Below are 25000 nucleotides of genomic sequence, written 5' to 3'. Positions count from 1 at the left end.
ACACACACACACAGTGACACACACACAGTGACACACACAGTGACACACACACACAGTGACACACACAGTGACACACACACACAGTGACACACACACACACACACAGTGACACACACACACAGTGACACACACACACACAGTGACACACACACAGTGACACACACACACAGTGACACACACAGTGACACACACACACAGTGACACACACACAGTGACACACACACACACAGTGACACACACACACAGTGACACACACAGTGACACACACACACACAGTGACACACACACACAGTGACACACACAGTGACACACACACACACACAGTGACACACACACAGTGACACACACAGTGACACACACACACAGTGACACACACAGTGACACACACACACAGTGACACACACACACACACACAGTGACACACACACACAGTGACACACACACACACAGTGACACACACACAGTGACACACACACACAGTGACACACACAGTGACACACACACACAGTGACACACACAGTGACACACACACACAGTGACACACACACACAGTGACACACACACACAGTGACACACACAGTGACACACACACACAGTGACACACACACACAGTGACACACACAGTGACACACACACACAGTGACACACACACACAGTGACACACACAGTGACACACACACACAGTGACACACACAGTGACACACACACACAGTGACACACACACAGTGACACACACAGTGACACACACACACAGTGACACACACACACAGTGACACACACAGTGACACACACACACAGTGACACACACACACAGTGACACACACAGTGACACACACACACAGTGACACACACAGTGACACACACACACAGTGACACACACACACAGTGACACACACAGTGACACACACACACAGTGACACACACACACAGTGACACACACAGTGACACACACACACAGTGACACACACACACAGTGACACACACAGTGACACACACACACAGTGACACACACAGTGACACACACACACAGTGACACACACACACACAGTGACACACACACACAGTGACACACACACACAGTGACACACACAGACAGTGACACACACAGTGACACACACAGTGACACACACACACAGTGACACACACACACACAGTGACACACACACACAGTGACACACACACACAGTGACACACACAGTGACACACACACACAGTGACACACACAGTGACACACACACACAGTGACACACACACACAGTGACACACACACACAGTGACACACACACAGTGACACACACAGTGACACACACACACAGTGACACACACACACAGTGACACACACACACACAGTGACACACACACACAGTGACACACACAGTGACACACACACACAGTGACACACACAGTGACACACACACACAGTGACACACACACACAGTGACACACACACACAGTGACACACACACACAGTGACACACACAGTGACACACACAGTGGCACACACAGTGACACACACACACAGTGACACACACACAGTGACACACACACACACAGTGACACACACACACAGTGACACACACACACAGTGACACACACACACAGTGACACACACAGTGACACACACACACAGTGACACACACACACAGTGACACACACAGTGACACACACACACAGTGACACACACACACAGTGACACACACAGTGACACACACACACAGTGACACACACAGTGACACACACACACAGTGACACACACAGTGACACACACACACAGTGACACACACAGTGACACACACACACAGTGACACACACACACAGTGACACACACACACAGTGACACACACACACAGTGACACACACAGTGACACACACACACAGTGACACACACAGTGACACACACACAGTGACACACACAGTGACACACACACACACAGTGACACACACACACAGTGACACACACACACAGTGACACACACAGTGACACACACACACAGTGACACACACAGTGACACACACACACAGTCACCTGGTAGCCCCGCCCACTCACCTCTACTGATGCGTCACGTGACGTCTCACTGTCCTGCCATTGCGAGGCTGTGGGACGGGCATTTAACGAGCTCATTAGCATAATGCTCATTAGCATAATACACACTCATTAGCATAATACTAATTAGCATAATACTCATTAGCATAATACACACTCATTATCATAATACTCATTAACTTAATCAGCACACATTAGCATACATAGCTCTGATTATCATATTTTGCGAAATTAGCAATAATTTGCATAATTAACACTAATTTGCATAATCACATCAGATTAGCATAATTTGCACTCATTAACATAATTAACAACAGTCAGTGGCACAAGCAACATTAATTAGCATAATTCTCACTAATTAGCGTAAATTGCACTCTTTATACTCATTAGCATATTCTAATCCCGAATTCATAATTGCCACTCATTAGCATAATTAACGTGTATCAGCTTAAGCAACACTCAGAATATTCAACATTGATTTGCATAATTAGCGCGCATTAGCATAAGTAGCACTCATTAGCATATAGACAGACAAAGCTCCCCCGGGTAGCCTCTGACATGGATGTAAGGGCAAGTGCTGTCAGTAGCAGCACAGTGACACACACACAGTGACACACACACAGTGACACACACACACACAGTGACACACACACAGTGACACACACAGTGGCACACACAGTGACACACACAGTGACACACACAGTGACACACGCACAGTGACACACACAGTGACACACACACAGTGACACAACAACCGCCATTCGCCACTAAGTGGCGGTGACGTCACCACGACGCTTGTGCCAGGCCATGTGCACCTTGAGGCCACGTGAAGTGTCGAACGCCCGCTGGCAGGAGGTCACGGGGCAGACCCAGCAGGTGCCACGGGTCGACTGACCGAGATGACCGAGATGACTGGCTGATGCACCACCTGTGCCCCCTACTGTGCCAACTTGCTGTGCTTTAGCCACCCGGCGCTCCGCTCGTTGTTGTGAGCGTCGCTCCTCCGCCCTCCGTTGTTGTTGGAGGGCGACTGCCTCCAACTGCCCAGCAGCGTCCTTCACGAGCCTCCTCCACTGAGGCCGATCTTGACACCGCTGGTACCAGTCATCGGCAAGTCCACTCAGCTCCACGTCCTCCTGTACCACATCACTCCATCTCTTCTCTAGCCCGTGCCGCGCCCGTTTAGCCCCCTCGATCCGGCCGAACAAAAGCTGTTTAGGCATGCCGTGGCTGGGCATGCGGGCTACATGACCCAGCCAACGCAGCCTTGCCTGCCGGAGGAGCTCACTGATGGGACTTTGCCCAGATCTTTCAAGGACTTGTGAGCTCCTCACACAATCCAGCCTGGTTAAACCCAGGATGGATCGTAGGCAGGCCAGCCTAAATGTTTCCAACCGGCGAAGATGCTCCACTAGGGGGGTCCACGTTTCGCAAGCATAGAGAAGGGAGGGAATGACCGTGGCCGAGAAGACGTGAAGCTTCGTGCGGAGCGACAGACCAGGTAGCTTCCACACAGCGTTACGCAACCGATGAAAAGATATTGCCGCTCGACTGATTCGGAGTGAGACCTCTGCTGATAAACTGGAGCCGGTCATGAGCACACTGCCCAGGTATGGGAAACTCTCTACTCTCTCCACAACTGCCCCATCACCGATTGGGAGTTGTGGGGGCGGAGTGCCCGATGGTACAAAATACCCAGGCAGGTGCTTAGTTTTGGTGGGGCTGATGGTAAGGCCCCACCTCTTAGTGGCACGCTCCAGTCTCAGCAGCAGCGTCTCCAACTCCTCTTCTGAATGAGCAGCTATTACCAAATCATCGGCATACATAACGTGGTTGACCAATAGGGAGCCATCCCTTGATCGCACCCGGGCGTCGATCAGCCTCCCATTGTATCTGTACCAAATGGTAATTCCCCCGGTACAGCTATTGAAGGCTTCACGAACTACGCAGTCGAAATAGATGTTAAATAATGTGGGAGCCAGAGGACATCCCTGTCGCACCCCAAGGTGTACAGGGAAAGGCTCCGACTCCCGGCCACGTAGTTTTACCCGGGCCCGCTCACCATCATGAAGGTCCTTAATGATCGTGAGCAGAGGGTCAGGGACTCCGAAAGCACGAAGAACAACCCAGAGCCCAGTCCTACTGATGGTATCATAGGCCTTGACCAGGTCAATAAAGCAGAGATGTAGGTCTTTTTGGAATTCCCTACACCTCTGCTGTAGCAGACGGACAGAAAATATGGCATCTGTGCAGGACCGCCCTTTCCTGAAACCACATTGGGGCTCCGCAAGCCTCTCCTCAGCATGCCTAGCAAGGCGATGTTGAATAATCCTTGCCAGGACCTTACCCGGCACACTGAGGAGTGAGATGCCCCTGTAGTTGTTACAGTCGGTACGGTCCCCCTTCTTAAAGAGGGGGACCACCAGGGCATCCTTCCAGTCCTGCGGAACCCGTCCAGTGGTCCAGACTGTTGTTATGATGTCATATAGGGCAGTCTGTGCACAAACGCCACCCTCCCTCAGCATTTCGCCTGGGAGATCATCTCTGCCCGGTGCCTTCCCTGGTCTCAGACTCCGGATCGCCCTCAGTACTTCCTCAACAGCCGGTACCTCAGCCAGCCACTCACAGGGGGTGACCTCTTCCAATATTTGAGGCACCGCAGCCTCAGCAGGGTTATCCCCACTTTGTGCCATGATGTTTTCCTGGCTGAGAGATTTTCCCTCCCCCAGGACCTCACAGAAATGCTCAGCAAATCTGCAAACCTTTTCCTGGGGGTCGGAGATTGGATCACCGTTTTTTCCTCTAATGATGGTAATAGGTGTGGCGCTGCAGGTTACTTTTTTGATGGAGTTAAATAGTGATTTGTGATCGCGGGCCACTGAGGCAGACTCCATCTCCTCAGCAACCCGCGACCACCACCCATCCTTACAGCGCCTCACGGCTCTCCGAACCTCCGAGCGAAGACTGCGGTAAACCTCATTCTCTGACGTGGGATGCTGTAGGCGATGAGAGTGGGCCTGTCGCTTTTTCTCAATTAACCTGAACACCTCCTCCGTCAGCCAGGGTTCCCGGGGAGGTCTGGACCGCGTACCCAAAGCAGCCATTGCAGCTGCATGAGTCACAGTCTTAAACCTCGCCCATTTACCCTCGACATCAGGTGGAGTGGGGGACGATGCCAACCCCAGCTGCAAGCGATGATGAAATTCTCGCTTGCAACTTTCATCAGCTAACTTAGACCAGGCCACTTTTGGTTGGAATGGGATCCTGGGTGTACACCCACCACCGGAGTGGAAGAATGGCAGGCGCATCTTACCGATGATTAGTCGATGGTCAGAGGGCAGATCAGCTCCACGGTAGGTCCTGGTGTCAAGGACATGGGCTCGCATCCGCTGGTCCGTCACTACGTAGTCCAGCAGATGTTCTTGCTTGGACCCGGCATGTATCCATGATGTTGTGTGGATGCGCCGATGCCGGAAGAGCGTGTTGGTAATTACAAGCCCATGGGCTGCACAAAAATCTAGCAGCCTCCTACCGTTATTATTGAGCTGATCTGGCCCATGCCTTCCAATCACTCCAGACCAGGTGCCAGTATCATGACCAACTCGGGCATTGAAGTCACCCAACAAGATGACTCTGTCCCGAGTGGCCACTTTAGCCAGCACCTGTGACAGGAGGTCATAGAAAGCGTCCGACTCATCGGCTTTGCCTGCATCCCTCCACAGATGTTCGTCTTCGGTGGGGGCATAAGTAACCACGACCACCACTCCTCGCCTCTGGTTGATGGGAAGGCGAGCCCAAAGTAGCCTGGGGCTTACAGCTTCCCACACCTCACCGCCACGCTCCCACGCCCCCTTCATTCTTTTGTTCAGAAGAAGAGCCACACCCTGTTGTTTGGCAGTCTCCTGCCCCGAGTAGAGGACTGTCCACCCCTCATGGTGGCAGGAGCCAGAACCGGTCCACCGGACCTCCTGAATGCCACAGAGATCCAGGCGGTACCGGTCCAGCTCCCGACAGAAGAGTGGCAGCCTCTCCTCCGCAGTGAGCGTTCGAACATTCCACGTGGCCATCCGCAATGGTTTTTCGTTGTTTCTGGAGGAGCCCCGAGGGTGAAAATTCAATCTCCTGGCTCCGCCAAATGGGGTTTGGCCAGGAGACGTCATAAAAGCCTGACCCCCCGGGGCCTCCGGCACAAGCTTATTAATTACAGGTTTATGTTTAATTCGTAGTTTAGTGGTGGTTAATTGAAGGTGGAGGGGTTACCAGCCCCTCGCACCCGTCCAGAGCCCCCGTTTAGCCACTGTGGTGGTCACAGACGCCATGAGGGGAGAGGCCAATGGGCATTGGCCCTCCCCCCACAGCACTGCCCACGACAATGTTGCCCGTCCGGCACCGCGAGGAGGTAGGAGGTTGTTTTGCCGGACAGTGACACACACACAGTGACACACACACACACACAGTGACACACACAGTGACACACACACAGTGACACACACAGTGACACACAAAGGCATGCTGAGGTTGGGGGTTAGGTTCAAATTGATGATGCTGATGATGCTGATGATGCTGATGATGATGTTGTTGCTGATGATGATGATGTTGTTGATGTTGTTGATGTTGTTGATGATGATGCTGATGATGCTGATGATGATGCTGATGATGTTGTTGATGTTGTTGTTGATGTTGTTGATGTTGATGTTGTTGATGTTGTTGTTGATGTTGTTGATGTTGTTGATGTTGTTGATGTTGATGTTGTTGATGTTGTTGATGGTGTTGTTGTTGTTGTTGTTTTTGTTGTTGTTGTTGTTGTTAATGTTGTTGATGTTGTTGATGTTGTTGATGTTGTTGATGGTGTTGTTGTTGTTGTTGTTGTTAATGTTGTTGATGTTGTTGTTGATGTTGATGTTGTTGATGTTGTTGTTGTTGTTACTCGGAACAGGAAGAATCCCCGGCTTTGAATTCCTCCCGGCACCACGGGGTCCTGAGGACCAAAAACAACAACAACAACAACAACAACATCAACAACATCAACAACATCAACAACAACATCAACAACATCAACAACAACATCAACAACAACATCAACAACATCAACAACATCAACAACATCAACAACAACATCAACAACATCAACAACATCAACAACATCAACAACAACAACATCAACAACATCAACAACATCAACAACAACATCAACAACATCAACAACATCAACAACATCAACAACAACATCAACAACAACATCAACAACATCAACAACATCAACAACATTAACAACATTAACAACATTAACAACATTAACATCAACAACATCAACAACATTATCATCAACATCAACAACATCAACAACAACATCAACAACATCAACAACATCAACAACATTAACAACATTAACAACATTAACAACATTAACAACATTAACATCAACAACATCAACAACATTATCATCAACATCATCAACATCAACAACAACATCAACAACATCAACAACAACAAAAACATCAACAACAACAGGGGGGAGGGGGGAGGGGGGGAGGGGGAGGGGGGGAGGGGGAAGGGGGGAGGGGGAGGGGGGGAGGGGGAGGGGGTCACACGGGGGGGAGGGGCAGTGGGGGGAGGGGGGGAGGGGGGAGGGGGGGAGGGGGAGGGGGGGAGGGGGAAGGGGGGAGGGGGGGGTACCTGGTGGATGACCTCAACCGCTGCACGTGACACATCCTGGGGGAGGGGGGGGGGGGAGGAGGGGGGGAGGGGGGAGGGAGGGAGGGGGGGGAGGTGGGAAGGGAGGGAAGAAGGGAGGGGGGGGAGGGGAGGAGGGGGGAGGGGGGAGGGAGGAGGGAGGGAGTGGGGGAGGGGGGTAGAGAGTGTGAGGGAGGGGGGGGAGGTGCGAAGGGAGGGGGGGAGGGAGGAGGGAGAGGGGGGGAGGGAGTGGGAGGGAGGGAGGGAGGGGGGAGTGGGAGGGAGTGGGAGGAGGAGGGAGAGGGGGAGGGAGGGAGGGAGGGGGGAGGAGGGAGTAGGAAGGGGGAGGGAGTGGGAGGGAGGGGGGGGGAGGTGGGAAGGGAGGGAAGGAGGGAGGAGGGGGGTGGGAGAGAGGGGGGAGGGAGGGGGGAGGAGGGAGTAGGAAGGGGGAGGGAGTGGGAGGGAGGGGGGGGGGAGGGGGGAAGGGAGGGAAGGAGGGAGGAGGGAGAGGGGGGAGGGGGGGAGGGAGGGGGGAGGGAGTGGGAGGGAGTGGGAGGCAGGGGGGAGGCAGGGGGGAGGGAGGAGGGAGAGGGGGGAGGGGGGGAGGGAGGGGGGAGGGAGTGGGAGGGAGTGGGAGGCAGGGGGGAGGCAGGGGGGAGGGAGGAGGGAGAGGGGGGAGGGGGGGAGGGAGGGGGGAGGGAGTGGGAGGGAGTGGGAGGCAGGGGGGAGGGAGGGGGGAGGGGGAGGGAGGGGGGGAGGGAGTGGGAGGGAGTGGGAGGCAGGGGGGAGGGAGGGGGGAGGGGGAGGGAGGGGGGGAGGGGAGGAGGGGAGAGAGGGGGAGGGAGTGGGAGGGAAGGGGGGAGGGGAGAGAGGGGGGAGGGGGGGGAGGGGGAGGGAGGGAGGGAGGGGAGAGAGGGGGAGGGAGGGAGGCAGGGGGGAGGGAGGGGAGGGGGGGGAGGGAGGAGAGGAAAGCAAGTCACTGACTCGCATCAACTTGCAATCATAAGTGACGGAGTTCATTTCGGGTCAAGTGAATGGTGAATGGGGTATGCCGACAGCTTAACAATGGGATGCGATCGAGCAAATCTGAGATCAGATTTGGAATCAGCACCCTGACATTAGTCGAGAACAGCTGCAAAAGTCCAGGTCAGAAAAAAAACATGATCATTGGTTTGAAATCCTTTATATTAAGTTCGCTCGCTTGCTTGCTTGCTTTACACTTTTTAGGAAAAAAAAAAGTCATATTTAATTTAAAATACCAATGTGATAAAAATGAAACTCTTACTCAAGAAAAACAGAAATGAATAATGAAATAAAACCGATGCCACGCATGTAGAGGATTTATAGTGAAAAACTTTGTTTTTACGGGTTAAATTTTTTAAATCCTTTATATTAAGTTCGCTCGCTTGCTTGCTTTACACTTTTTAGGAAAAACAAATTTTCATATTTAATTTAAAATACCAATGTGATAAAAATGAAACTCTTACTCAAGAAAAACAGAAATGAATAATAAAATAAAACCGATGCCACGCATGTAGAGGATTTATAGTGAAAAACTTTGTTTTTACGGGATATACTTATTTAACCCTTCTATCTGGCAACAAAACTGACACCTTTTTTATACGAAGAGTCATGTTTGCATAGACCACAATACCTGCAGCCATAATGCAAACAAAAACACAACTCTGATAATGTATGCACTGTCCTTGAAGTTGATTGGTCCACACCCGAGACAGCTTTCCTTAGAGCCTAGTCTCACATGGTCCTTGAAGTTGATTGATCCACACCCGAGACAGCTTTCCTTAGAGCCTAGTCTCACATGGTCCTTGAAGTTGATTGGTCCACACCCGAGACAGCTTTCCTTAGAGCCTAGTCTCACATGGTCCTTGAAGTTGATTGGTCTACACCCGAGACAGCTTTCCTTAGAGCCTAGTCTCACATGGTCCTTGAAGTTGATTGGTCCACACCCGAGACAGCTTTCCTTAGAGCCTAGTCTCACATGGTCCTTGAAGTTGATTGGTCCACACCCGAGACAGCTTTCCTTAGAGCCTAGTCTCACATGGTCCTTGAAGTTGATTGGTCCACACCCGAGACAGCTTTCCTTAGAGCCTAGTCTCACATGGTCCTTGAAGTTGATTGGTCCACACCCGAGACAGCTTTCCTTAGAGCCTAGTCTCACATGGTCCTTGAAGTTGATTGGTCCACACCCGAGACAGCTTTCCTTAGAGCCTAGTCTCACATGGTCCTTGAAGTTGATTGGTCCACACCCGAGACAGCTTTCCTTAGAGCCTAGTCTCACATGGTCCTTGAAGTTGATTGATCCACACCCGAGACAGCTTTCCTTAGAGCCTAGTCTCACATGGTCCTTGAAGTTGATTGGTCCACACCCGAGACAGCTTTCCTTAGAGCCTAGTCTCACATGGTCCTTGAAGTTGATTGGTCCACACCCGAGACAGCTTTCCTTAGAGCCTAGTCTCACATGGTCCTTGAAGTTGATTGGTCCACACCCGAGACAGCTTTCCTTAGAGCCTAGTCTCACATGGTCCTTGAAGTTGATTGATCCACACCCGAGACAGCTTTCCTTAGAGCCTAGTCTCACATGGTCCTTGAAGTTGATTGGTCCACACCCGAGACAGCTTTCCTTAGAGCCTAGTCTCACATGGTCCTTCAAGTTGATTGGTCCACACACGAGACAGCTTTCCTTAGAGCCTAGTCTCACATGGTCCTTGAAGTTGATTGGTCCACACCCGAGACAGCTTTCCTTAGAGCCTAGTCTCACATGGTCCTTGAAGTTGATTGGTCCACACCAGAGACAGCTTTCCTTAGAGCCTAGTCTCACATGGTCCTTGAAGTTGATTGGTCCACACCCGAGACAGCTTTCCTTAGAGCCTAGTCTCACATGGTCCTTGAAGTTGATTGGTCCACACCCGAGACAGCTTTCCTTAGAGCCTAGTCTCACATGGTCCTTGAAGTTGATTGATCCACACCCGAGACAGCTTTCCTTAGAGCCTAGTCTCACATGGTCCTTGAAGTTGATTGGTCCACACCCGAGACAGCTTTCCTTAGAGCCTAGTCTCACATGGTCCTTGAAGTTGATTGGTCCACACCCGAGACAGCTTTCCTTAGAGCCTAGTCTCACATGGTCCTTGAAGTTGATTGGTCCACACCCGAGACAGCTTTCCTTAGAGCCTAGTCTCACATGGTCCTTGAAGTTGATTGGTCCACACCCGAGACAGCTTTCCTTAGAGCCTAGTCTCACATGGTCCTTGAAGTTGATTGGTCCACACCCGAGACAGCTTTCCTTAGAGCCTAGTCTCACATGGTCCTTGAAGTTGATTGGTCCACACCCGAGACAGCTTTCCTTAGAGCCTAGTCTCACATGGTCCTTGAAGTTGATTGGTCCACACCCGAGACAGCTTTCCTTAGAGCCTAGTCTCACATGGTCCTTGAAGTTGATTGGTCCACACCCGAGACAGCTTTCCTTAGAGCCTAGTCTCACATGGTCCTTGAAGTTGATTGATCCACACCCGAGACAGCTTTCCTTAGAGCCTAGTCTCACATGGTCCTTGAAGTTGATTGGTCCACACCCGAGACAGCTTTCCTTAGAGCCTAGTCTCACATGGTCCTTCAAGTTGATTGGTCCACACACGAGACAGCTTTCCTTAGAGCCTAGTCTCACATGGTCCTTGAAGTTGATTGGTCCACACCCGAGACAGCTTTCCTTAGAGCCTAGTCTCACATGGTCCTTGAAGTTGATTGGTCCACACCCGAGACAGCTTTCCTTAGAGCCTAGTCTCACATGGTCCTTGAAGTTGATTGGTCCACACCCGAGACAGCTTTCCTTAGAGCCTAGTCTCACATGGTCCTTGAAGTTGATTGGTCCACACCCGAGACAGCTTTCCTTAGAGCCTAGTCTCACATGGTCCTTGAAGTTGATTGGTCCACACCCGAGACAGCTTTCCTTAGAGCCTAGTCTCACATGGTCCTTGAAGTTGATTGGTCCACACCCGAGACAGCTTTCCTTAGAGCCTAGTCTCCATTGGTGTTGGACCAGATGACGCCAAAAGGCGCACAACTCAAAGGCAATGCACCATCAGAGTATTGAGAGCTTGGGGTAAGCATTGACACTATGAGACATCTCCTTTACCAGTGGCACAATATAGTAGTAGGTCTTTACCCTTTAAACTGGTACAAAAACTGACACCTTTATACAAGGGATCATGTTTGCAATACGCACAACACAAGCAGTCATAATGCAAACAAAAATAAACAACTCTGATGATGATGATAATGATATGCACTGTCCTTGAAGTTGATTGGTCCACACACGAGACAGCTTTCCTTAGAGCCTAGTCTCATATGGTGTTGGACCAGATGGTGGTTGTGGTGGTTGTGGTGGTTGTGGTGGTGGTTGTGGTGGTTGTGGTAAATTGTGATTGTGGTGGTAGTTGTGGTATGTGGTGGTTGTGGTGGTGGTTGTGGTGATGGTGGTTGTGGTGGTTGTGGTGGTGGTTGTGGTTGTTTTGGTGGTGGTTCTGGTAGTTGTGGTTGTGGTGGTGGTTGTGGTAGTAGATGTGGTTGTGGTGGTTGTGGTGGTGGTTGTGGTGGTAGTTGTGGTGGTTGTGGTGGTTGTGGTGGTGGTTGTGGTGGTTGTGGTAGTTGTGGTGGTGGTTGTGGTAGTTGTGGTAGTTGTGGTGGTGATGGTGGTTGTGGTATGTGGTGGTGGTGGTGGTTGTGGTATGTGGTGGTTGTGGTGGTGGTTGTGGTATGTGGTGGTTGTGGTGATGGTGGTTGTGGTATGTGGTGGTTGTGGTGGTGGTGATGGTGGTTGTGGTATGTGGTGGTTGTGGTGGTGGTTGTGGAGATGGTGGTTGTAGTTGTGGTGGTTGTGGTGGTGGTGATGGTGGTTGTGGTGGTGGTTGTGGTGTTGGTTGTGGTAGTTGTGGTGGTTGTGGTGGTTGTGGTGGTTATGGTGTTGGTTGTGGTGGTTGTGGTAGTTGTGGTGGTTGTGGTGGTTGTGGTGGTAGTTGTGGTAGTTGTGGTGGTTGTGGTGTTAGTTGTGGTGGTTGTGGTGGTAGTTGTGGTGGTTGTGGTGGTATGTGGTGGTTGTGGTGGTGGTTGTGGAGATGGTGGTTGTAGTTGTGGTGGTTGTGGTTGTGGTGATGGTGGTTGTGGTGGTTGTGGTGGTGGTTGTGGTGTTGGTTGTGGTAGTTGTGGTGGTTGTGGTGGTTGTGGTGGTTATGGTGTTGGTTGTGGTGGTTGTGGTAGTTGTGGTGGTTGTGGTGGTAGTTGTGGTAGTTGTGGTGGTTGTGGTGTTAGTTGTGGTGGTTGTGGTGGTAGTTGTGGTGGTTGTGGTGGTGGTTGTGGAGATGGTGGTTGTAGTTGTGGTGGTTGTGATTGTGGTGATGGTGATTGTGGTGGTTGTGGTGGTTGTGGTGTTGGTTGTGTTGGTTGTGGTGGTTGTGGTGGTTATGGTGTTGGTTGTGGTGGTTATGGTGTTGGTTGTGGTGGTTGTGGTGGTTGTGGTGGTTGTGGTGGTTGTTGTTGTTACCCTCTGAGACAAAGTCCCGGAATGTGCTCCCTAGGGGGGAGAGGGGAAAATCATCATCATCAGCATCATCATCAGCATCATCATCAGCATCAGCATCATCATCACCATCAGCATCATCAGCAGCATCATCATCATCAGCATCATCATCAGCATTATCATCAGCAGCATTATCATCAGCAGCATCATCAGCATCATCATCAGCATCAGCATCATCATCACCATCAGCATCATCAGCAGCATCATCATCATCAGCATCATCATCAGCATTATCATCAGCAGCATCATCATCAGCAGCAGCATCAGCAGCATCAGCAGCAGCAGCATCATCATCATCAGCAGCATCATCAGCAGCAGCAGCATCATCATCATCAGCAGCATCATCATCATCAGCAGCATCATCATCATCAGCAGCATCATCAGCAGCATCATCATCATCAGCATCATCATCATCAGCAGCAGCAGCAGCATCATCAGCAGCATCATCATCAGCAGCATCATCATCATCAGCAGCATCATCATCATCAGCAGCAGCAGCATCATCAGCAGCATCATCATCAGCAGCATCATCATCAGCAGCAGCATCATCATCAGCATCATCATCAGCAGCAGCATCATCATCATCAGCATCATCATCAGCAGCATCACCATCATCATCAGCAGCATCATCAGCAGCATCATCATCAGCAGCATCATCATCAGCAGCAGCATCATCAGAATCATCATCATCATCATCAGCAGCATCATCAGCAGCAGCAGCAGCAGCATCATCATCAGCATCATCATCATCAGCAGCAGCATCATCATCATCAGAATCATCAGCATCATAATCATCATCAGCATCATCATCAGCAGGGGCACCATCAGAATCATCAGCATCATAATCATCAGCATCATCACCATCATCATCAGCAGCCTCATCATCATCATCAGTCTGTGTGTGTGAGAGAGTCTGTCTGTCTGTTTCTGTGTGTGTGTCTCTGTCTCTGTGTGTGTGTCTCTGTGTCTGTGTGTGTGTGAGTCTGTGTGTGTGTCTCTGTGTCTGTGTGTGTGAGTCTGTGTGTGTGTTTCTGTGTGTGTGTCTCTGTGTGTGTGTCTCTGTGTCTGTGTGTGTGTCTCTGTGTCTGTGTGTGTGAGTCTGTGTGTGTGTGCCTCTGTGTCTGTGTGTGTGTCTCTGTGTCTGTGTGTGTGCCTCTGTGTCTGTGTGTGTGAGTCTGTGTGTGTGAATCTGTGTGTGTGAGTCTGTGTGTGTGAGTCTGTGTAGGTGTGCCTCTGTGTCTGTGTGTGTGAGTCTGTGTGTGTGAGTCTGTGTGAGTGTGTCTGTGTGTATGAGTCTGTGTGTGTGTCTTTGTGTCTGTGTGTGTCTCTGTGTCTGTGTGTGTGTGAGTCTGTGTGTGTGTCTCTGTGTCTGTGGGTCTGTGTGTGTGAGTCTGTGTGTGTGTGCCTCTGTGTCTGTGTGTGTGTCTGTGGTGTGTGTGGGTCTGTGTGTGTTAGTCTGTGTGTGTGTCTCTGTGTGTGTGGTGTGTGTCTGTGTGTGTGTCTCTGTGTCTGTGTGTCTCTGTGTGTGTGTCTCTGTGTCTGTGTTTGTATGAGTCTGTGTGTGAGTCTGTGTATGTGTGCCTCTGTGTCTGTGTCTCTGTGTCTGTGTGTGTGTCTCTGTGTGTGTGTCTCTGTGTGTGTGTGCCTTTGTGTCTGTATGTGTGAGTCTGTGTGTGTGTCTCTGTGTCTGTGTGTGTGTCTGTGGTGTGTGGGAATTTGTGTGTGTATCTCTGTGTGTGAGTCTGTGTATGTGTGCCTCTGTGTCTGTGTGTGTGTCTCTGTGTCTGTGTGTGTGTCTCTGTGTGTGTGTCTGTGGTGTGTGTGAGTCTGTGTGTGTGTCTCTGTGTCTGTGTGTGAGTCTGTGTGTGTGTCTGTGTGTGTGTCTCTGTGTGTGTGGTGTGTGTCTGTGTGTGTGTCTCTTTGTCTGTGTGTCTCTGTGTGTGTGTCTCTGTGTCTGTGTGTGTGTGAGTCTCTGTGTGTGTGTGTGGGTCTGTGTGTGTGAGTCTGTGTGTGTGTCTCTGTGTGTGTGGTGTGTGTCTGTGTGTGTGTCTCTGTGTCTGTGTGTCTCTGTGTGTGTGTCTCTGTGTCTGTGTGTGTATGAGTCTGTGTGTGAGTCTGTGTATGTGTGCCTCTGTGTCTGTGTGTGTGAGTATGTGTGTGTGTCTCTGTGTCTGTGTGTGTGTCTCTGTGTCTGTGTGTGTGTGGGTCTGTGTGTGTGAGTCTGTGTGTGTGTGCCTCTGTGTCTGTATGTGTGAGTCTGTGTGTGTGTCTCTGTGTCTGTGTGTGTGTCTCTGTGTCTGTGTGTGTGTCTGTGGTGTGTGTGAATTTGTGTGTGTGTCTCTGTGTGTGTGTCTCTGTGTGTGTGTCTCTGTGTCTGTGTGTGTGTCTGTGGTGTGTGTGAGTTTGTGTGTGTCTCTGTGTGTGTCTCTGTGTCTGTGTGTATGTCTGTGGTGTGTGTGAGTTTGTGTGTGTCTCTGTGTGTGTGTCTCTGTGTCTGTGTGTGTGAGTCTGTGTGTGTGAGTCTGTGTGAGTGTGTCTGTGTGTATGAGTCTGTGTGTGTGTCTTTGTGTCTGTGTGTGTGAGTCTGTGTCTGTGTCTATGTGTGAGTGTGTGTGTGTGTCTGTGGTGTGTGTGAGTTTGTGTATGTGTGCCTCTGTGTCTGTGTGTGTGAGTCTGTGTGTGTGTGTGTCTGTGTGTGTTTGTGGTGTGTGTGAATTTGTGTGTGTGTCTCTGTGTGTGTGTCTCTGTGTGTGTGTCTCTGTGTCTGTGTGTGTCTGTGGTGTGTGTGAATTTGTGTGTGTGTCTCTGTGTGTGTGTCTCTGTGTCTGTGTGTGTCTGTGGTGTGTGTGAATTTGTGTGTATGAGTCTGTGTGTGTGTCTCTGTGTCTGTGTGTGTGTCTGTGGTGTGTGTGAATTTGTGTGTGTGTCTCTGTGTGTGTCTCTGTGTGTGTGTCTCTGTATCTGTGTGTGTGTGAGTCTGTGTGTGTGAGTCTGTGTATGTGTGCCTCTGTGTCTGTGTGTGTGAGTCTGTGTGTGTGAGTCTGTGTGTGTGAATCTGTGTGTGTGAGTCTGTGTGTGTGTCTCTGTGTCTCTGTGTGTGTGTCTGTGGTGTGTGTGAGTTTGTGTGTGTGTCTCTGTGTGTGTCTCTGTGTGTGTGTCTCTGTGTCTGTGTGTGTGTCTGTGTGTGTGTGTCTCTGTGTGTGTCTCTGTGTCTGTGTGTGTATGAGTCTGTGTGTGTGTCTGTGGTGTGTGTGAGTCTGTGTGTGTGAGTCTGTGTGTGTGTGTGTGAGTGTGTCTCTGTGTCTGTGTGTGTGTCTGTGGTGTGTGTGTGTCTGTGTGTGTCTCTGTGTGTGTGTCTCTGTGTGTGTGAGTCTGTGTGTGTGTCTCTGTGTCTGTGTGTGTGAGTCTGTGTGTGAGTCTGTGTCTGTGTGTGTGTGGGTCTGTGTGTGTGAGTCTGTGTAGGTGTGCCTCTGTGTCTGTATGTGTGAGTCTGTGTGTGTGTGTCTGTGTTTGAGTCTGTGTGTGTCTCTGTGTGTGTGTGAGTCTGTGTGTGTGTGCCTCTGTGTCTGTATGAGTGAGTCTGTGTGTGTGTCTTTGTGTGTGTGTCTCTGTGTCTGTGTGTGTGTCTCTGTGTGTGTGTCTGTGTGTGTGTGAGTCTGTGTGTGTGTCTCTGTGTCTCTGTGTGTGTCTCTGTGTGTGTGTCTCTGTGTGTGTGTCTCTGTGTCTGTGTGTGTGTGAGTCTGTGTGTGTGTCTCTGTGTGTGAGTCTGTGTGTGTGTCTGTGTGTGTGAGTCTGTGTGTGTGTCTCTGTGTGTGAGTCTGTGTGTGTGTGTCTGTGTGTGTGTGTGAGTCTGTGTGTGGGTCTGGATCTCAATGCCTTGGGTAGGCACTCATCCAGCAGTGGAGAGGGTCATCACCTGACGTCGAATTAACTTCACGGTTCGATAGCAAAGGCGACACTTCAGGGGTTCCGGATACTGGGAAATTGACAAACGCAGCAACGTGAATGACACATCAATGTGAGAGACACAGCAACGTGAATGACACTTCAATGTGAGACACAGCAACGTGAATGACACTTCAATGTGAGACACAGCAACGTGAATGACACTTCAATGTGAGACACAGCAACGTGAATGACACTTCAATGTGAGACACAGCAACGTGAATGACACTTCAATGTGAGACACAGCAACGTGAATGACACTTCAATGTGAGACACAGCAACGTGAATGACACATCAATGTGAGAGACGCAGCAACGTGAATGACACATCAATGTGAGAGACACAGCAACGTGAATGACACTTCAATGTGAGACACAGCAACGTGAATGACACATCAACGTGAGAGACGCAGCAACGTGAATGACACATCAATGTGAGAGACACAGCAACGTGAATGACACATCAATGTGAGAGACACAGCAACGTGAATGACACTTCAATGTGAGAGACGCAGCAACGTGAATGACACTTCAATGTGAGAGACGCAGCAACGTGAATGACACTTCAATGTGAGAGACACAGCAACGTGAATGACACATCAACGTGAGAGACGCAGCAACGTGAATGACACAGCAACGTGAATGACACATCAATGTGAGAGACGCAGCAACGTGAATGACACATCAACGTGAATGACACATCAATGTGAGAGACACAGCAACGTGAATGACACATCAACGTGAGAGACGCAGCAACGTGAATGACGCATCAATGTGAGAGACACAGCAACGTGAATGACACATCAACGTGAGAGACACAGCAACGTGAATGACACATCAATGTGAGAGACACAGCAACGTGAATGACACATCAACGTGAGAGACGCAGCAACGTGAATGACGCATCAATGTGAGAGACGCAGCAACGTGAATGACACAGCAACGTGAATGACACATCAATGTGAATGACACAGCAACGTGAATGACACAGCAACGTGAGAGACACAGCAACGTGAATGACACATCAATGTGAGAGACACAGCAACGTGAATGACACATCAATGTGAGAGACACAGCAACGTGAATGACACATCAACGTGAGAGACGCAGCAACGTGAATGACGCATCAATGTGAGAGACGCAGCAACGTGAATGACACAGCAACGTGAATGACGCATCAATGTGAATGACACAGCAACGTGAATGACACAGCAACGTGAATGACACAGCAACGTGAATGACACATCAATGTGAGAGACACAGCAACGTGAATGACACATCAATGTGAGAGACACAGCAACGTGAGAGACACATCAACGTGAATGACACATCAACGTGAGAGACGCAGCAACGTGAATGACGCATCAATGTGAGAGACACAGCAACGTGAATGACACATCAATGTGAGAGACACAGCAACGTGAGAGACACAGCAACGTGAATGACACATCAACGTGAGAGACGCAGCAACGTGAATGACGCATCAATGTGAGAGACACAGCAACGTGAATGACACATCAACGTGAGAGACACAGCAACGTGAATGACACATCAATGTGAGAGACACAGCAACGTGAATGACACATCAATGTGAGAGACACAGCAACGTGAATGACACATCAATGTGAGAGACACAGCAACGTGAGAGACACAGCAACGTGAATGACACATCAACGTGAGAGACACAGCAACGTGAATGACACATCAACGTGAGAGACACAGCAACGTGAATGACACATCAATGTGAGAGACACAGCAACGTGAATGACACATCAATGTGAGAGACACAGCAACGTGAGAGACACAGCAACGTGAATGACACATCAACGTGAGAGACGCAGCAACGTGAATGACGCATCAATGTGAGAGACACAGCAACGTGAATGACACATCAACGTGAGAGACACAGCAACGTGAATGACACATCAATGTGAGAGACACAGCAACGTGAATGACACAGCAACGTGAATGACACAGCAACGTGAATGACGCATCAATGTGAGAGACACAGCAACGTGAATGACACATCAATGTGAGAGACACAGCAACGTGAATGACACATCAATGTGAGAGACGCAGCAACGTGAATGACGCATCAATGTGAGAGACGCAGCAACGTGAATGACGCAGCAACGTGAATGACGCATCAATGTGAATGACACAGCAACGTGAATGACACAGCAACGTGAATGACACAGCAACGTGAATGACACATCAATGTGAGAGACACAGCAACGTGAATGACACAGCAACGTGAATGACACATCAATGTGAGAGACACAGCAACGTGAATGACGCATCAACGTGAGAGACGCAGCAACGTGAATGACACAGCAACGTGAATGACACATCAATGTGAGAGACGCAGCAACGTGAATGACACTTCAATGTGAGAGACACAGCAACGTGAATGACACAGCAACGTGAATGACACATCAATGTGAGAGACGCAGCAACGTGAATGACACTTCAATGTGAGAGACACAGCAACGTGAATGACACATCAACGTGAGAGACGCAGCAACGTGAATGACACATCAATGTGAGAGACGCAGCAACGTGAATGACACATCAACGTGAATGACACATCAACGTGAATGACACATCAATGTGAGAGACACAGCAACGTGAATGACGCATCAATGTGAGAGACACAGCAACGTGAATGACACATCAACGTGAATGACACATCAACGTGAATGACACATCAACGTGAATGACGCATCAATGTGAATGACGCAGCAACGTGAATGACACATCAATGTGAGAGACACAGCAACGTGAATGACGCATCAATGTGAGAGACACAGCAACGTGAATGACACATCAATGTGAGAGACACAGCAACGTGAGAGACACAGCAACGTGAGAGACACAGCAACGTGAATGACACAGCAACGTGAGAGACACAGCAACGTGAATGACGCATCAATGTGAGAGACACAGCAACGTGAGAGACACAGCAACGTGAGAGACACAGCAACGTGAATGACACAGCAACGTGAGAGACACAGCAACGTGAATGACACATCAATGTGAGAGACGCAGCAACGTGAATGACACATCAATGTGAGAGACACAGCAACGTGAATGACACATCAATGTGAGAGACACAGCAACGTGAGAGACACAGCAACGTGAGAGACACAGCAACGTGAATGACACATCAATGTGAGAGACACAGCAACGTGAATGACACATCAATGTGAGAGACACAGCAACGTGAATGACACATCAATGTGAGAGACACAGCAACGTGAGAGACACAGCAACGTGAGAGACACAGCAACGTGAATGACACATCAATGTGAGAGACACAGCAACGTGAATGACACATCAATGTGAGAGACACAGCAACGTGAGAGACACAGCAACGTGAGAGACACAGCAACGTGAATGACACATCAATGTGAGAGACACAGCAACGTGAATGACACATCAATGTGAGAGACACAGCAACGTGAATGACACATCAATGTGAGAGACGCAGCAACGTGAATGACACATCAATGTGAGAGACGCAGCAACGTGAATGACACATCAATGTGAGAGACACAGCAACGTGAGAGACACATCAACGTGAATGACACATCAACGTGAATGACGCAGCAACGTGAATGACACATCAACGTGAGAGACGCAGCAACGTGAATGACACATCAACGTGAATGACACAGCAACGTGAATGACACATCAACGTGAATGACACAGCAACGTGAATGACACAGCAACGTGAATGACTCATCAATGTGAATGACACATCAACGTGAATGACACATCAACGTGAATGACGCATCAACGTGAATGACACATCAACGTGAATGACGCATCAATGTGAATGACACATCAATGTGAGAGACACAGCAACGTGAATGACACATCAACGTGAATGACTCATCAACGTGAATGACTCATCAATGTGAATGACACATCAACGTGAATGACACATCAACGTGAATGACTCATCAACGTGAATGACTCATCAACGTGAATGACACATCAACGTGAATGACACAGCAACGTGAATGACACATCAACGTGAATGACTCATCAATGTGAATGACACATCAACGTGAATGACACAGCAACGTGAATGACACATCAACGTGAATGACACATCAACGTGAATGACACATCAACGTGAATGACTCATCAATGTGAATGACTCATCAATGTGAATGACACATCAACGTGAATGACACAGCAACGTGAATGACACATCAACGTGAATGACACATCAACGTGAATGACACAGCAACGTGAATGACTCATCAATGTGAATGACACATCAACGTGAATGACACAGCAACGTGAATGACACATCAACGTGAATGACTCATCAACGTGAATGACTCATCAATGTGAATGACACATCAACGTGAATGACACATCAACGTGAATGACACATCAACGTGAATGACACAGCAACGTGAATGACACATCAACGTGAATGACACATCAACGTGAATGACACATCAACGTGAATGACACAGCAACGTGAATGACACATCAACGTGAATGACTCATCAACGTGAATGACTCATCAATGTGAATGACACATCAACGTGAATGACACAGCAACGTGAATGACACATCAACGTGAATGACTCATCAATGTGAATGACACATCAACGTGAATGACACATCAACGTGAATGACACATCAACGTGAATGACTCATCAACGTGAATGACGCATCAATGTGAATGACACATCAACGTGAATGACTCATCAACGTGAATGACACATCAACGTGAGAGACGCAGCAACGTGAATGACACAGCAACGTGAATGACGCATCAATGTGAGAGACACAGCAACGTGAATGACACATCAACGTGAGAGACGCAGCAACGTGAATGACTCATCAACGTGAATGACACATCAACGTGAGAGACGCAGCAACGTGAATGACACAGCAACGTGAATGACACATCAATGTGAGAGACGCAGCAACGTGAATGACACATCAATGTGAATGACACAGCAACGTGAATGACACAGCAACGTGAGAGACACATCAATGTGAGAGACACAGCAACGTGAATGACACATCAACGTGAGAGACACAGCAACGTGAATGACGCATCAACGTGAGAGACACAGCAACGTGAATGACACATCAATGTGAGAGACACAGCAACGTGAATGACACAGCAACGTGAGAGACGCAGCAACGTGAGAGACACAGCAACGTGAGAGACGCAGCAACGTGAATGACACATCAACGTGAGAGACACAGCAACGTGAATGACACATCAATGTGAGAGACACAGCAACGTGAATGACACATCAACGTGAGAGACGCAGCAACGTGAATGACACATCAACGTGAGAGACACAGCAACGTGAATGACACATCAATGTGAGAGACACATCAACGTGAGAGACACAGCAACGTGAGAGACGCAGCAACGTGAATGACACATCAACGTGAGAGACACAGCAACGTGAATGACACATCAATGTGAGAGACACAGCAACGTGAATGACACATCAATGTGAGAGACACAGCAACGTGAATGACACATCAATGTGAGAGACACAGCAACGTGAATGACACAGCAACGTGAATGACACATCAATGTGAGAGACACAGCAACGTGAATGACACAGCAACGTGAATGACACAGCAACGTGAGAGACGCAGCAACGTGAATGACACATCAACGTGAGAGACACAGCAACGTGAATGACACATCAATGTGAGAGACACAGCAACGTGAATGACACATCAATGTGAGAGACACAGCAACGTGAATGACACATCAATGTGAGAGACGCAGCAACGTGAATGACACATCAATGTGAGAGACACAGCAACGTGAATGACACATCAACGTGAGAGACACAGCAACGTGAATGACACATCAATGTGAGAGACACAGCAACGTGAATGACACATCAATGTGAGAGACGCAGCAACGTGAATGACACATCAATGTGAGAGACACAGCAACGTGAATGACACATCAATGTGAGAGACGCAGCAACGTGAATGACACAGCAACGTGAATGACACAGCAACGTGAATGACACATCAATGTGAGAGACACAGCAACGTGAATGACACATCAACGTGAATGACGCATCAATGTGAGAGACACAGCAACGTGAATGACACATCAATGTGAGAGGCATATCAATGAATCACTGATCGGGCTACACTTGTCCCACACAGCCACCCGTGGACGCTACCTGGGACACCTTTGTCTGTGTGTGAGTCTGTGTGTGTGTGTGGGTCTCTGTGTGTGTGTGTGAGTCTGTGTGTGTGTGTGGGTCTCTGTGTGTGTGTGTGTGAATCTGTGTGTGAGTCTGTGTGTGTGTGTGTGTGGGTCTCTGTGTGTGTGTGTGAGTCTGTGTGTGTGTGTGGGTCTCTGTGTGTGTGTGTGTGAATCTGTGTGTGAGTCTGTGTGTGTGTGTGTGTGGGTCTCTGTGTGTGTGTGTGAGTCTGTGTGTGTGTGTGGGTCTCTGTGTGTGTGTGTGTGAATCTGTGTGTGAGTCTGTGTGTGTGGGTCTCTGTGTGTGTGTGTGAGTCTGTGTGTGTGTGTGTCTCTGTGTGTGTGTGTGTGGGTCTCTGTGTGTGTGTCTGTGTGTGTGAGTCTGTGTGTGTGAGTCTGTGTGTGTGAGTCTGTGTGTGAGTCTGTGTGTGTGGGTCTCTGTGTGTGTGAGTCTGTGTGTGTGAGTCTGTGTGTGAGTCTGTGTGTGAGTCTGTGTGTGTGGGTCTCTGTGTGTGTGTGTGAGTCTGTGTGTGTGTGTGGGTCTCTGTGTGTGTGTGTGTGAATCTGTGTGTGAGTCTGTGTGTGTGTGTGTGTGGGTCTCTGTGTGTGTGTGTGAGTCTGTGTGTGTGTGTGGGTCTCTGTGTGTGTGTGTGTGAATCTGTGTGTGAGTCTGTGTGTGTGGGTCTCTGTGTGTGTGTGTGAGTCTGTGTGTGTGTGTGTCTCTGTGTGTGTGTGTGTGGGTCTCTGTGTGTGTGTCTGTGTGTGTGAGTCTGTGTGTGTGAGTCTGTGTGTGTGAGTCTGTGTGTGAGTCTGTGTGTGTGGGTCTCTGTGTGTGTGAGTCTGTGTGTGTGAGTCGGTGTCTGTGTGTGTCGGTCTGTGTGTGTGTGAGTCTGTGTGTGTGAGTCGGTGTCTGTGTGTGTCGGTCTGTGTGTGTGTGAGTCTTTGTGTGTGTGTCTGTGTGTGTGAGTCTGTGTGTGTGAGTCTGTGTGTGTGAGTCTGTGTGTGAGTCTGTGTGTGTGGGTCTCTGTGTGTGTGAGTCTGTGTGTGTGAGTCGGTGTCTGTGTGTGTCGGTCTGTGTGTGTGTGAGTCTGTGTGTGTGAGTCGGTGTCTGTGTGTGTCGGTCTGTGTGTGTGTGAGTCTCTGTGTGTGTGTCTGTGTGTGTGAGTCTGTGTGTGTGAGTCTGTGTGTGTGAGTCTGTGTGTGAGTCTGTGTGTGTGGGTCTCTGTGTGTGTGAGTCTGTGTGTGTGAGTCGGTGTCTGTGTGTGTCGGTCTGTGTGTGTGTGAGTCTCTGTGTGTGAGTCTTTGTGTGTGTCTGTGTGTGTGGGTCTGTGTATGTGTCTATCTGTGTGCGTGGGTCTGTGTGTGTGGGTCTCTGTGTGTGTGAATCTGTGTGTGTGTGTCTGTGTGTGAGTCTGTGTGTGTCTCTGTGTCTGTGTGTGTGTGAGTCTGTGTGTGTGTGTCTCTGTGTGTGTGTGTGTGTGAGTCTGTGTGTGTGTGAGTCTGTGTGTGTGTGTGTGAGTCTGTGTGTGTGT

The 25000-nt window shown here is 49.5% G+C and overlaps 1 long non-coding RNA gene across 1 annotated transcript in view; it reads right to left on the bottom strand.

Annotated features, from left to right (window-relative positions):
• Nucleotides 1-25000, bottom strand: part of LOC144741139 (uncharacterized) — a 33848-nt gene that overhangs the window by 1649 nt on the left and 7199 nt on the right. The window contains exons 3-7 of the long non-coding RNA XR_013589888.1: nt 17221-17280; nt 13269-13298; nt 7721-7756; nt 6972-7022; nt 2048-2094 (exon numbers count right to left, since the gene is read on the bottom strand). This is a non-coding gene — a long non-coding RNA (uncharacterized LOC144741139). The remainder of the gene's footprint in view (nt 1-2047; nt 2095-6971; nt 7023-7720; nt 7757-13268; nt 13299-17220; nt 17281-25000) is intronic.

This window comes from Lampetra planeri, unplaced genomic scaffold (genome assembly GCF_965212315.1).
Source record: "Lampetra planeri unplaced genomic scaffold, kcLamPlan1.2.h2 scaffold_435, whole genome shotgun sequence".
NCBI lineage: Eukaryota > Metazoa > Chordata > Hyperoartia > Petromyzontiformes > Petromyzontidae > Lampetra > Lampetra planeri.
This window is presented reverse-complemented; position numbering and strand designations above follow the sequence as displayed.